Source organism: Branchiostoma belcheri, unplaced genomic scaffold (assembly GCF_001625305.1).
Source record: "Branchiostoma belcheri isolate BF01 breed outbred unplaced genomic scaffold, Haploidv18h27 scaffold200, whole genome shotgun sequence".
In the NCBI taxonomy this organism is placed as follows: domain Eukaryota; kingdom Metazoa; phylum Chordata; class Leptocardii; order Amphioxiformes; family Branchiostomatidae; genus Branchiostoma; species Branchiostoma belcheri.
Window position 1 is genome coordinate 292,054 of NW_017803492.1, and position 12,640 is coordinate 304,693.

Consider the following 12,640-nt stretch of genomic DNA (forward strand, 5'->3'; position numbering starts at 1 on the left):
GCATCAATTTTGGGGCTCCCGGAGGATGTCATCCATATAATCAAATCAACATGGCCTTACTACACAAAAAAATCCAGACAATTGCTCATCTAGAACTTGAACTGCTAAGAAACAAACCAACAAACACGAAGTGTCCCCTGTAGTGAGGTAAGGTAAAAAAGACTCTCTGGTGCAGAATTGTTTTTTATTAAAATGTGAGAAAGTAATATCATGGGAACTTGTTTTAGTGTAATAGGTTCCTATGGCCAACCATAACTGTGATATCTGCCCTACATTGCTGGGTAAGGTGATGCCGGCTACTAAAAACCGGTTCTTCTGGTGTACGCGCGCAATTACTGTCTTCCTAAAGCGTTGCTGTGTCTCAGACACCAGAAGGCCATTTCAGATAAAACAGGTGGAACCATTTGACGCTTTACTTTGGTGGTTATAGACCTGCGAAAACTGATATCTGTAGTAACGGATAATAAGGAAAATTTAAGGATTTACGGAAACCTTCCCAAACATCATTGCTGGCAAATATTTTGAGGATTCTTGTGACTGGTAGGTGAGTACTTCTGTCTTATTCCTACCTACACCTTACACGGCCCAACAGCGAACTGGAAGACTTCTTTATCACCATCAAAAACTAGTCGTTTAAACGATTCCTGTCTTAAGCCATTTATCTAATACTTTGGAGAAAAGAGTGGCTACAAGAAAATGAAGAGGCATATAGTAAGTTGTCCTTGGCCTTTTTTACAAACGTGCTTACTGTTTTCCTAAGCTTACACGCAGCTTGTACACGGTTCTATAGCGAGCTGGAAGATAAGAAATTTTAACACCATCAAAACCTTGTCGATCAAGCGATTCCAGATGTCCAAAGCCTTTTATTATTTATCAATTTTGGGAAAAAGAGGTTTGTAACAAGTTGTCCTTGGTTTTTTTAATGGGGTTTACCTCCAGATAATGAGATACTTAAGTAACTTGGTAGATTTTTAAAACGGTCGGACCTCTCGTCAGTTACTGAATTTAAAAAAAATCTGTAGCAGCCAGGTATTGATATTAACGCAAAAAGGATCCTTCTAAAATTTTACTTCAGTCATTTAATAAATGGTCTATTAGCGAAACATCAGTGACCGAAGATAACCTCGTATAGGGGCACATTGTCGACGACTAGAAGAACTGGTTTTTAACAAGGTCAGAAGGTGGTTGAAGTCGCCTGAGTTCAAAATAGGCAGAAAATGGAGATTGTTGTTTTTTTTTTGCCTGAAACGCTACTTTGGGCTCGTAGATTCTTTAACCGAGCTTCTTATTTTCCAGATGTGTTTAAGATGACCTGGTTACAAAAGTGTTTATGTGGTTATTTAATACAATAATCGCTGGGCGCGCTGACTGGCGCTTCTGAGGCTGTCCTTCATAACTTGGAGGTCATTAAACCCGGTCCGTGTTGGCCTGAAGGTCTTTAACCTAGAGAAAAGACACCCACTACCGCTTCAAATTTTTACACACAAAGGCCCATCGAACTACCCCACAAGCCACTAGTGAGTTGGTTTTAATACCGGTAACCTGCCTGCCAACATCATGAACGTCGAACCATGCCTTCAAGGGTTTTTCCGCTAAATCCGAAGTCACCCACACTAAAGCAAAATGATTTTATAACCTTCTCATGAAGGCAAAAAGAATATTCCATCCATGTGTGTGAGTGTGTGTGTGTGTGTGTGTGTGTGTGCGTGAGTGTGTGTGTGTGTGTGTGTGTGTGTGTGTGTGTGTGTGTGTGTGTGTGTGTGTGTGTGTGTGAGTGATTGGGTGTGTGTGTGTGTGAGTGATTGGTTGTGTGTGTGTGAGTGTGTGTGTGTGTGTGTGTGTGTGTGTGTGTGTGTGTGTGTGTGTGTGTGTGTGTGTGTGTGAGTACTATGTGGTGTAGTCATATTGGTTTTCCTCACGTTTCTTTTTCTTTTCCTGCCATTTCATTAAATGGATTCAATTTCTTCATTTTTGGGCCCAATTACATGAAATTTGGCATGAAGGTAGAGTAGCCACATACCCCCAGGATTTTTTCTTCTTTCTTGAACATTTGTTTTCCTTGGGGTTTTTGGCCATTTTCAGACCTGGTCATAAAACCAAATGACCTGAAATTTGGTTTTAGGATACCTTGGACATATGTCTCCAAAACTCATTCAAGCTTTTGACATACACCACTTTAAAATTGTGAAAAATGGCGCTTTTTGGCTATTTTCGGACAAAAATGTACATTTTTGGCTCTTGTGCCCTAATATTAAATCCGAATGACCTGATATTCGACATGGGGATACCTTGGACAAAGAATGCTTTTGACATACATTGCTTAAAAATTGTGTAAAATAGGGCTTTTTGGCCATTTTCGGATAAAATCTGTACATTTTGGGTCCTGGCCTGGAGACCTGGTATTACACTCAAAGCATCTGGAATTTGGTGTGGGTATGCTTTATATATCTTACAACAACAATTAATTGTAATATTTGGCATACTCTCCCTTAAACTTGTATAATTTGGGACTTTTTGACCTTTTTAGGTCACAATTTATGATATAGTTGGGGATGACTATCCATGAGTCATCAGTCTGGCATGCAGAGCAAGAACCAATAGGCATGCAGCTTTCCTCTAATCTCTGTGCTGATTGGCTGTTGGAATTTGATTCAGTTAACTCTATGAACAGCTGCATACCATATTAAAAGTAGGTACTGCATTGAAGTGTTTTGGTAAGTATGTCAAACTTTCCTGCTCAAGCATTGGAATGTGGGGCATAACCGCTTTTTTATCTTGAAAATCAACAGTTTGCATTATGTAAATAAAATCAATAATGTAGGGATAGCTGTCCAACTGTTGCATTTGTAGTTATATGTCACTTCATACTATAGTTCTGTATCTGTATAGCCGGTATAACCGCCTTTCGGCGTAACACACCAGCATTATATTGAGTTATATTGATGTAAAACATTGTTTCCCTTGTATTCCCCTTCTTTTCCTGCCATGTGGTAAAATGTGGTGGAGCCATGCTGAATTTGCTCCAAAGCAAATGTCGGCCTTTCTATTTTGACTTTTATTTTTTTTTTGTATGTGAATACTCTATCCCGGTTATATCCGGGCATTGCACACAGGAAATGTATCTCTATCCCGGATATTTCCGGGAGCTGTAGCTTATTTTAAAGATTTCAAATCTTAAACCAAGAAATCTCATCTTCCAAGAAGAAATGAACACAAATACCAAGACATCAATTTTTGAAACCTAGAAAATAAAGAAGTTCTTTTTCAACCGGAGTTTTATGTGAATGTATACGTAACTCTAGTTACCTCCATGAAAAATGGAAGTATTGTTTTTGGCGTGTCTGTCTGTATGTCTGTGTGTGTGTGTGTGTGTTTCCGCAACTTTGTAGTCAGCATAACTTCAGAACGCCTTTATGGATTGTGATGATATTTGGTATGATGGTAAGTCTTGGAAAGACAAAGGTCAAGGTCGAGTATGGGCCTCCTGGTGGATGACCTTGGTACTGCAGCAGAACTTCCGGTTTTTGTATCTTTTCTCCTGAACAAGCTATGGTCTTGACTTTTTGGTGACAGATAGCTTATTCTGTCAGGAATAAGTGGCGTAAGTTTGGTCCCCCTAGCAGCTTGTTCTGGAACTGCAGGTTAGTCTCTGGTAAAAACTTTCAAAGCCAATAAGTCCAGATTGGACCAACGTATTTTCATCATTTTTTGAGTGTGTAGGTACCTGAGAGACAGTTGTACATGATTAAATGCAAATTATGCAAATGAGGACTTAATCTGAATAATTAATGAGGAAATTCTATAATTACAGTGTTTCATTTAAAGGTACTGCTATACATGTAATCCATTTACTAGTAATCTGTGGCACACGGAACATCAACATATACCAATTATGCAAATGATGACCTAATTTGCATAATTAATGTGAAAATTCTGTTAATCCTTATTGGTGAATGATGGTAATTTTATACCTCGTAACATATGTAAGGTACTTAAAGGTTTGCATCGCTATGCATATATGATGTTAATGTAGAGGTTATTTGCATAATTAATGAGAACAAAGCAAGCCCATATTTCATGGAGGTATGAGATCTCGGAACTCTTGTTTGCTATTGTAGCGATGTTCTAATAACTGCTGTACATGAATGTTTTGTCTAGGACAGACAACGTTGAAGACATGGCTCGAATGACGGCTTTGGGCTTGGCCTTACTGGGTTGTATCTTCTGTGTTTTGTCCGGCTACAAGTTTACAAACATGTACGGGGATGGTACCCGTATATGGATACCTCACGAGGTGCCACCACACAAGATGCTTAACAGGTAACTTGTGATCCATAGATAACTTTGTATAAAGTTTGTGAAAATAAGAAATAATATCTTAAAAGATATTTATCAGAACCATGTTTTGTCGACTCCTACAAGTAATCTTTGTTCTTTATTTTTTTATATTAATGATGGCCTTATTTGCATAATCACTGTGACAAGGGGAGATGTATAATTTGGCAATCATAAAGGTTAACGTATATAATGATTTAGCGCAGGTATGAGGTCGCGGAACCATACGGGCTTCCAAATGATCATTCATTCATCCATTGTTCCATAACTCGTTTACCTGCGGGGATTGCGTTACTTTTGAACCATTGCTGAAAGTTAAAATTGATGCAGTTAATTTTTTTTTTTTTTTGGTTTAGGGATCATTTTTGCACATATCGCATTGAAATGTGTATTTTCCGGTTACATGTGGAATAAAATACAACACGGTGTATATACCGCATCACCCTCGGTCCTCAGCCCTTCGGCAGAGGTCGGGCTGGTACGTACCGAGGGTGGTACAGAATACACATTATCATATAGCCAGATAACGCCGACCAATCAGAAGGCTCCGTTTCCCCCATCGTCCAATCACGGACTCGGTCGTTTATTCGGTGGTTATAGGAACCGACCATTAATTATGACACCGTATACACCTAAGGGTGGGTAATTAACCCTATATTATCTACATGATAAACTCTTTTATCAGAATAACTCGTACGTTTTATAAATAATTACATAGGAATTCAGTCTATGTTGTTTTGAAATGCATTATCAGGAAATTTTCCGGAGAGCATGGTGAAGAAATCTGTGACATCAAACAGAACTTCATGTTCGTGAAGGTCCACAAGGCAGGAGGAACAACGGCGACCTGCATCTTCCAACGCTTTGGTTACGAACACAACTTGACTTTCGTTCTGCCCATGAATAGGAAGAGTGACGTCGGCTGGCCCCACTTCCTCAAACAAGAGGACTTTATTCCATCTGCGGACGGTGCATTTAACGTGCTAGTCGACCACACTGTATATCATAGGGAGTTGTTACAGCATATCATGCCTAAAGATACTGTTTACTTCGCTACACTGAGACATCCACTCGATCAACTTAGATCCACTTTCAATTGGTATGGCCTTGCCAGAAAGTTTCGTTTGAAAGGAGCAGACCCTGTTGCTTCGTTTCTTAAAGATCCCAAGAAGTTTCATATCCCTTTTGTGACCCCGCGCGAGAGAAGAGCTCCCCATACGATTTCGAGAAATTTCATGGCGTACGATCTTGGGTTTCCTCTGGGGCTTTTCGATGACCAATCCTTTGTCGATGAGTATGTTCAAAAGATATCCCGTGAGATCGATTTGGTTATCATTTTAGAACATTTTCAGGAATCACTTGTGTTGCTTAGGCGGATGATGTGTTGGAAGTTAAAAGACATCCTTTATAACGTCGTGCCCAAAAATCTGCGAAGTTATAAAAAACCGACAACAAACTCTGCCAGTCTAGTGGAGGCTCATCGTCGCTGGAGCAACGTAGATTATGAGTTATACGATCACTTTAACGCGACGCTCTGGCAGAAAATTCAAAACGAAGACGGTGATTTTCAACAAGAAGTTAGCCATTTTGAAAATGTCCTTGATAAAACAGCTATATACTGTAGCAACGCATTACTGAAAGTTGGGACTTACATGAGTAAAGTTAACGAAACAGCCGGAAGGCTGACAATCCCCAGAACAGCTTGGCACGATGAATTTGAAATAGATCCGTACCTGTGCTTAAAGTTAAAAATGGAGTGGCAGGACTGGGAATATGTTTTGAAAAAGAAACACAATCTGATGACTCGAACTGGTTCAAGCATAATTAAAAGTAACATACAATACAACGTTCCCAAAACTCTGGATAAAACATTGCTATCTAAGGTCTTTAACATAACGTAAGGGGAGACACCACAGTTGGGCTTCTGCAGTGAGACCTATGAAAAAAGGGGGGGCATCATACCTCACCGTTGAAAAGTTTTAATCACACAAACTTGCCTTAATGTGTTGTTTATTATTATTTTCCTACAATCATTTGCGAGTCTCGAGCTACAGTTGTGTTTCTAAACTCTGTCGGGTCGTGTGGCGAAACGGTAGCGTCTTCGGCCCGGAACCAAGAGGTCCCGGGTTGGAACCCCACCTTGTCACCGATATTGTGTCCTTGGGAAAGGCACTTTACACGACTTTCCTCACTTTACTCAGGTGTTAATGAGTACCTTTACAATTTGAGACGTCCCTTCTAATAGGACGCTAAATAGAGGTACAAGGTCCCGTATTTGGGAGAGCCATACCCCACGCACGTTAAAGAACCCACCACACTTATCGAAAAGAGTAGAGGACCTTCTCGGTGTGAGTGGTTCAAACCAGTAACATGGCCGCACCTGGGGTCGTATTGAGGTGACCCGAGTTAGCGCCGAATGGCAGCCGCTCCAGATCCTTGCGATTAAGCCCTAATAACTGTAAATTCCTTACAATTCAGCTGCGAAGAGAGAGTAGCCGGCCCAACCAATAACCCCCTTATTTCATGTCGATACCAAGAGGCTAAGAAACACAATCTAGGGGGGCAAAAGATAATCCCCAATAACAAGGCAACTTCGAGAAAAAAACTCATTTTCTTGGCAAAAAAACATTAAACTCAGAATCCTACATCGTACAATCCACCATTGAAATGGCAAAAATTCAATAAAATCCCCTAAAGGAGTTTTAAAGTTCTTAAGCTAATTTCAGTTTTAAAGGTTATTTTTAACGCTTATTTAATTTTGGGGGCTACTCACCAGCCGCTTTGTACGCATGTCTTATAATTACCTTAAACAATCTCAGATACTTTTACTCTACTCATGTCATGTTCCGACGAAACTTCCCTGTATATAGGCCAGTATATATCCAATGCTTTAGATAAAAGAAATCATATTATATCCTATTCAACCAACTGATGTACACTCTAGTTTGTACAGTGATATATAGAACTCAAGACATGTACATTATCATGTAAGCCATGCTCCATATATATACATGTACTATATTACCTTTTTTGAAATAGTATAATGTTATTTTCGATACATAAAACTTGTAGGTAATACTGTAGACGTAAGAGTAGATGTTAGCTAGATATATAGTACTGAAGAGTTTGCCATGCATTGTACAATCCGTGTAAGGAGGCAGAGTGTTCTTGTGGTTGATGTCGTGGTATCTTGAGTTTCCATTTCTTTTACTGCTTGTATCTACGGCACAAACCTGGCGGGTTGCGCTTTAAGGTGTTTACCAAATTTGAATTATATTTGTTATGATCATATTTGCAATTTTTTTAATTAAATTTTAATAGCGCTAAATGTATATATTTGTATGTGTAATACCTACATGGTATATGATTCATTTTATTTAAATATGTGCTGTTGGCCTAAAATATAAATAAAAAAATCCTAATGATAATGTGTGACATTTAAAAAAACTCTAGTATTCACAACATGTTAATAGCATCCCCGGCTATTTCTATAATTTTGGAAAATAAACTATAGGTAAGTGTGTTCATTTATCTATGTTATCTTTACATTATTAGTTTATCTAGACTTAGACATTATATTTATTGTGTACAGTATGGTACGGCCATGTTGATTTTGTTATAAGGCCACACCAAGTAAATTTTATGGATGACGTCCGCGCGCGCATTGATTTTGGCCTGTTCCTAGAAAAAAAACAAGAAATTCCGCTTCCTGTAATTATGACAAAAGAGTCACGACAGTGCCGCAAATCGTTAGATTGACGTGAACCCGTAACACGAAATGGGTAAAGAGCACATGCTTTGTTTCTGCAGGCCTGCAAAAATGTGATGAAAGAAACAGGACAGGACGATTGCTGCCCCACCTGATTTATTGCTGTTTTGATGACGAATAAGACTTCTTGCTTGTTACACTGTGTCACCTCATTCAATTTGTGTCCTAACATTTGTCGTCTCTTAGTATATTTCTAACCTAGGCATCTTGTTTTTTAGGGCCCTTCTTGTTTTTTTTCGCCCTCTCGCATTAGATTTAGGGTCTCCAAAGGACGTCATCCATAAAATTTACTTGGTGTGGCCTAAGGATGGCATCCGCGCGCGCATGAATTTTCGTTAGTTCAAAAAGAAGTTTTCAACCATTCTGTAAATCGTACAGAATGGTAAAGTCGTATGTTGCAAAAAAAACTACTGGAAAACGATACTAATGTTATAGAATGCCGAAATTAATTCAGGAAATTAAGAAACTGAAAAAAAATTAAAATAAAAAGTTTACAATTTCTTAAACATGATTCACCATATCATACTATGTGTGTTTAGTCAATTGTTCAACTTTTATGACCACGTAGTTTTCATAGTGAAGGAATTTTCATTTTTACCAAACTTTTTATTACCACGCTCGCATAACTTCCCATCCATATAATCAAATCAACATGGCCTTACCTATATTTTTTGGCATTTATTGATTAAATAATTTACTGTACATTCTTGTTTTATTAGTTCTTTTTGGCTAATAATTGTTATCATGTACATTAAATTGGACTTAGTTATTGTTTATCTAAAAATAACCACTCTTGGTTCAACTTATTGTTTCGTGGTTCTTAACTGAATTAGATAATATGAACTAATACCATTATTAATAGCAATGGAAATACGTTAGGTAATCTAAATTTAGACTAGTACTCTTACTTTCTGAATGGTTTATTCCAAACATAGACATCTTTTCATTGTAAAACGTTAAATTTTATTCCAAAACACAGTTTACAGAGATGAAATTTTCAGCGACCACTGTCTCCTTCATCAGGATAATTAATGACCAATCACTTCACAACGTGATCTCGCGAGAGTTACGGTTTACAAACACGTGACCGTTATTCAAACGAGATTTTACTGGCCAGGGAGTTTATATCGTTCACCATCTCTATTAAGTGAAGGCTGAAGTGCTCTGATATATATGGCCTCCTTAATGCCTCTTAAAAAGCAGTCCTGTTCAGTGTCCAGTATTCTAACTTTGTCCAGAGAGACGGTTTGACCGTGGCTCTCGCAAATTCACGTCGTGAAGTGATTGGTCATTAATTATCCTGATGAAGGCGACAGTGGTCGCTGAAAATTTGATCTCTGTAAATTGTGAGTTGGCATAAATTAAAGTTTAACGTTTTACTATGATTACTACCAACACAGGTGAACTTTCATGATGCCATTTTTCATTATGATGTGCATTAATGCATTGATAGACACGACTGTGTTGGTTAGTTTAGACAGGGACAGTCCCAGTGTCGCTACAGATTTTGCCATCCTGTTTTAGCCACAGCTCAATATAGCACTGCTACACACATTAAATTACATGTATTGGCAAAAATACTGCTTTTTCAATTAAACAATCACAAGATGGTGACGAAATACTCAATTTTTAAAAGTCATTTTTAACCCTCAAAAGTACACCTTCCCGGACTGACTAATCTGTGCACCTGGGGTCCGCGCCAGAGCAGTTTTTCTAATTTTTAGAAAACCCAAAAGAAAATCAGATATAACTTTTTTCTTAATGGGGGAAAAGAATTTTTTGCACTGTATTGAGGGACAACTTTGTGGGTGACAATTACCTTAAATTTCAGAAAAAAATCTTCAGAAACAAACAAAAAAAAATATTACATAATATATAGTGCTGGGGTCCGCGTGGACCCCAGGTGTACTGTTTAGGGTTAAACAGATATATAAACTCGTTTTCACCTGAGTTAATCCTATCTAGCCTGAGCTTTTTTTTTAAATTAAGGAGCCACGGGGGGAATAATTAAGGAAAAGAGGTAAGAAAACCGGCTGCTTTACCGATTGCCAACATAAGGAAAGTCTTCCTGGCATTGAACTAAACATGGCCCGTTAACTTTAAAGATGGAGAATTGTAACACAATACCCAGACTATCCTTTTAAGTATAAAATTGAACGGGCTGGATTTAATTCGTGCATCACATTGGGACAAAATTTCCTATTCAAATTATAAACTCCCCGCCATGTTCAGCAGGACTGGGTGGACTGCTGACAAATAGCACTTCGCCCTATCATCACATGACCTTACGTTACCTAGGTATAGCCTCCAAATCAGGCTTCAAATGGCGTTTTGATTTCACCATCTTTCGTCTGCTGATAATGACTACGAAAAATTCTGAACAACGCCGTGGTCTAATGACTGAGTTATGAATATTGAGTACAATAGCGACCAGAAAGAATTCCGTATTCTTTACAGAAAATAGTAAAAAAAAACGCCCGTAGAGGCCTGCCAAGCAGATTATGACAAAATGCTACCACGTAATGAGTCATCAGCGCCGGTAACACCCTGCCTGAATTTTCTGACTGATTTGAAAGGAATAAATTATAGTGTAGATTCACAGACTGAGAATTAAATCCAAAATGCCAAAAGTAGCATATACCGGGGCTTTATTGTTTCGGATGTCTCCGAAGAAATGGATAGAGTGATAAGGCCCGCATGTCTTATATGGGGTTGGTTATAATTAATGGTCCTATCACATTGTTACGCCACAGTTTCCCGTTCACTGGTTTCACACAATGTAACGTTAACCCCGTTACATGGCCACAAGGCACATGTGTAGATTAACCGGTTTTCCAGTCAGTTATGCATATGTTACTGTTGCAGACCAGGGTGCGACAGACACTAACTGCACAACAGTCTACAAGAATGCAGGTGAGAATATTTTCAAGGTAGCCACTTCGAAACTTCTATAGCGTTGGGGCGGTGACACGTACAGTCGCCGTATGTTGTCGCACGATTTTGTTGTCGTAGAATTTTCAAGTAGGCTGCGATAGAACCAAGGACATTATGTATAATGTCCTTGATAGAACCTACCGCCGACACCCAAGACTCTAAAGCCCCTGTGAAACATCCATGAATTTTCCTCCTGAATGCTACCTGAACGCCCGCCGACGCAAATTTCCGTCTCGCCATTTTTTCAGAACGGTCGTCGCCTTTCGGAACAGTCGGAACCGAACTACAATATTCCGACCATGCCTACAATAGCCTCCATAGCATGCCAATAACTAGGGGTTTGGGGGTCTTCATGGTCTTTTATGTGCTATTTTCTGATTGTATATAAACAACATAGCCGGCTTTGTTGAATTACCCCCGTTTTTTTAGAACTGCGCTAATCAGAAAACAGCCGAAGATAGACCATCAAACCCCCAGTTCTATAAGCCTGCTACGGAGGCTACACGGAGAGGGTCGGCGCAAACAAGGCTGGCGTTAGGACAGTTCGGATTCCCGGGGCGTTAACGTTCGGGAGGTTCAATCATGGTTCACTGGTTTTCGACTGTACCTTGAGAATACCTTGAGAAACCCTCAGTGTAGAAGGCTATCAGCCTGTAGTCACACTCTCCTCACTCTAGGTATTTTCTCTTGCTCCAACAGTCATCCAGTCTCGTCTTAAAACTGTTAACGCTTTCAGCCTTCACAACTGTACTAGGTAAGGAGTTCCAAGGTTGTACAGTCCTTACTGCAAAGGAATGGTGTCTCAGTGTTGTTTTAGCAATCGGCACCTTTAGCTTCAAACTATGCCCTCTGGTTTTCTCGCACTGCCTGGTTTGAAAGAAATTTTCAGGTTTGATCCGCTCGTGTGCCATTATAATTTTGTATACTTGGATCATATCCCCTCTTTCCCTTCTGTACTTAAGCTATGGCAACTTGTAGCGATGGCAACCTCAGACTGTAAAGTGAATTTTATATAAACGTAAACAGAAGCCGATATATGAGCTGATACTAATTATGCTGTCTTGAGTCGCGGAGCTTCAGTAACCTTGGTGCCGTCCTCCAGAGTTACCACCGGCTCCGTATTGTCGATAGTAGACTTTTTAGCGGGCAGCATTTGTTTCTTTTCAATAGCCTGAGAGTCATTCGTTTTTATAAAAGGATGGCACCCTAGCCTCCTGGGTGCCATTTTTGATAGCCTTCTTTGCCGGCATTTTGGGAGCGGTCGGCGTTTTTTTTTGGGGGGGGGGCAAATTTTCAGATCACACGTAGATAGATCGCACACATTTAGAACTATGCCCCCCCCCTCCCTCTGAAAAAATGGCACCCAGACCGATTGCTTCTACCAGCGGTTTCTTTTCGGAGGAGAGCTCAGTATGTAGCTAGTGCAACGCTCGTAGAAGCATACGCTGTTTGCTAAAAAGTCTGTGCAGGAGGCTACTAAAACTAAAGCCCATGCCACACATTCACCACTTTCCCCCCAATCTGTTTCCGGCAAAACAAAACAATATTCTGGATGAGGAAATCTGTCATTTTGTACAACATTTGTGTCATTACTTCATACTT

The 12,640-nt window shown here is 39.5% G+C and overlaps 1 pseudogene; it reads left to right on the top strand.

Annotated features, from left to right (window-relative positions):
• Nucleotides 1-4,170: 4,170 nt before the first annotated feature.
• Nucleotides 4,171-5,779, top strand: LOC109469373 (annotated as a pseudogene).
• Nucleotides 5,780-12,640: the final 6,861 nt, after the last annotated feature.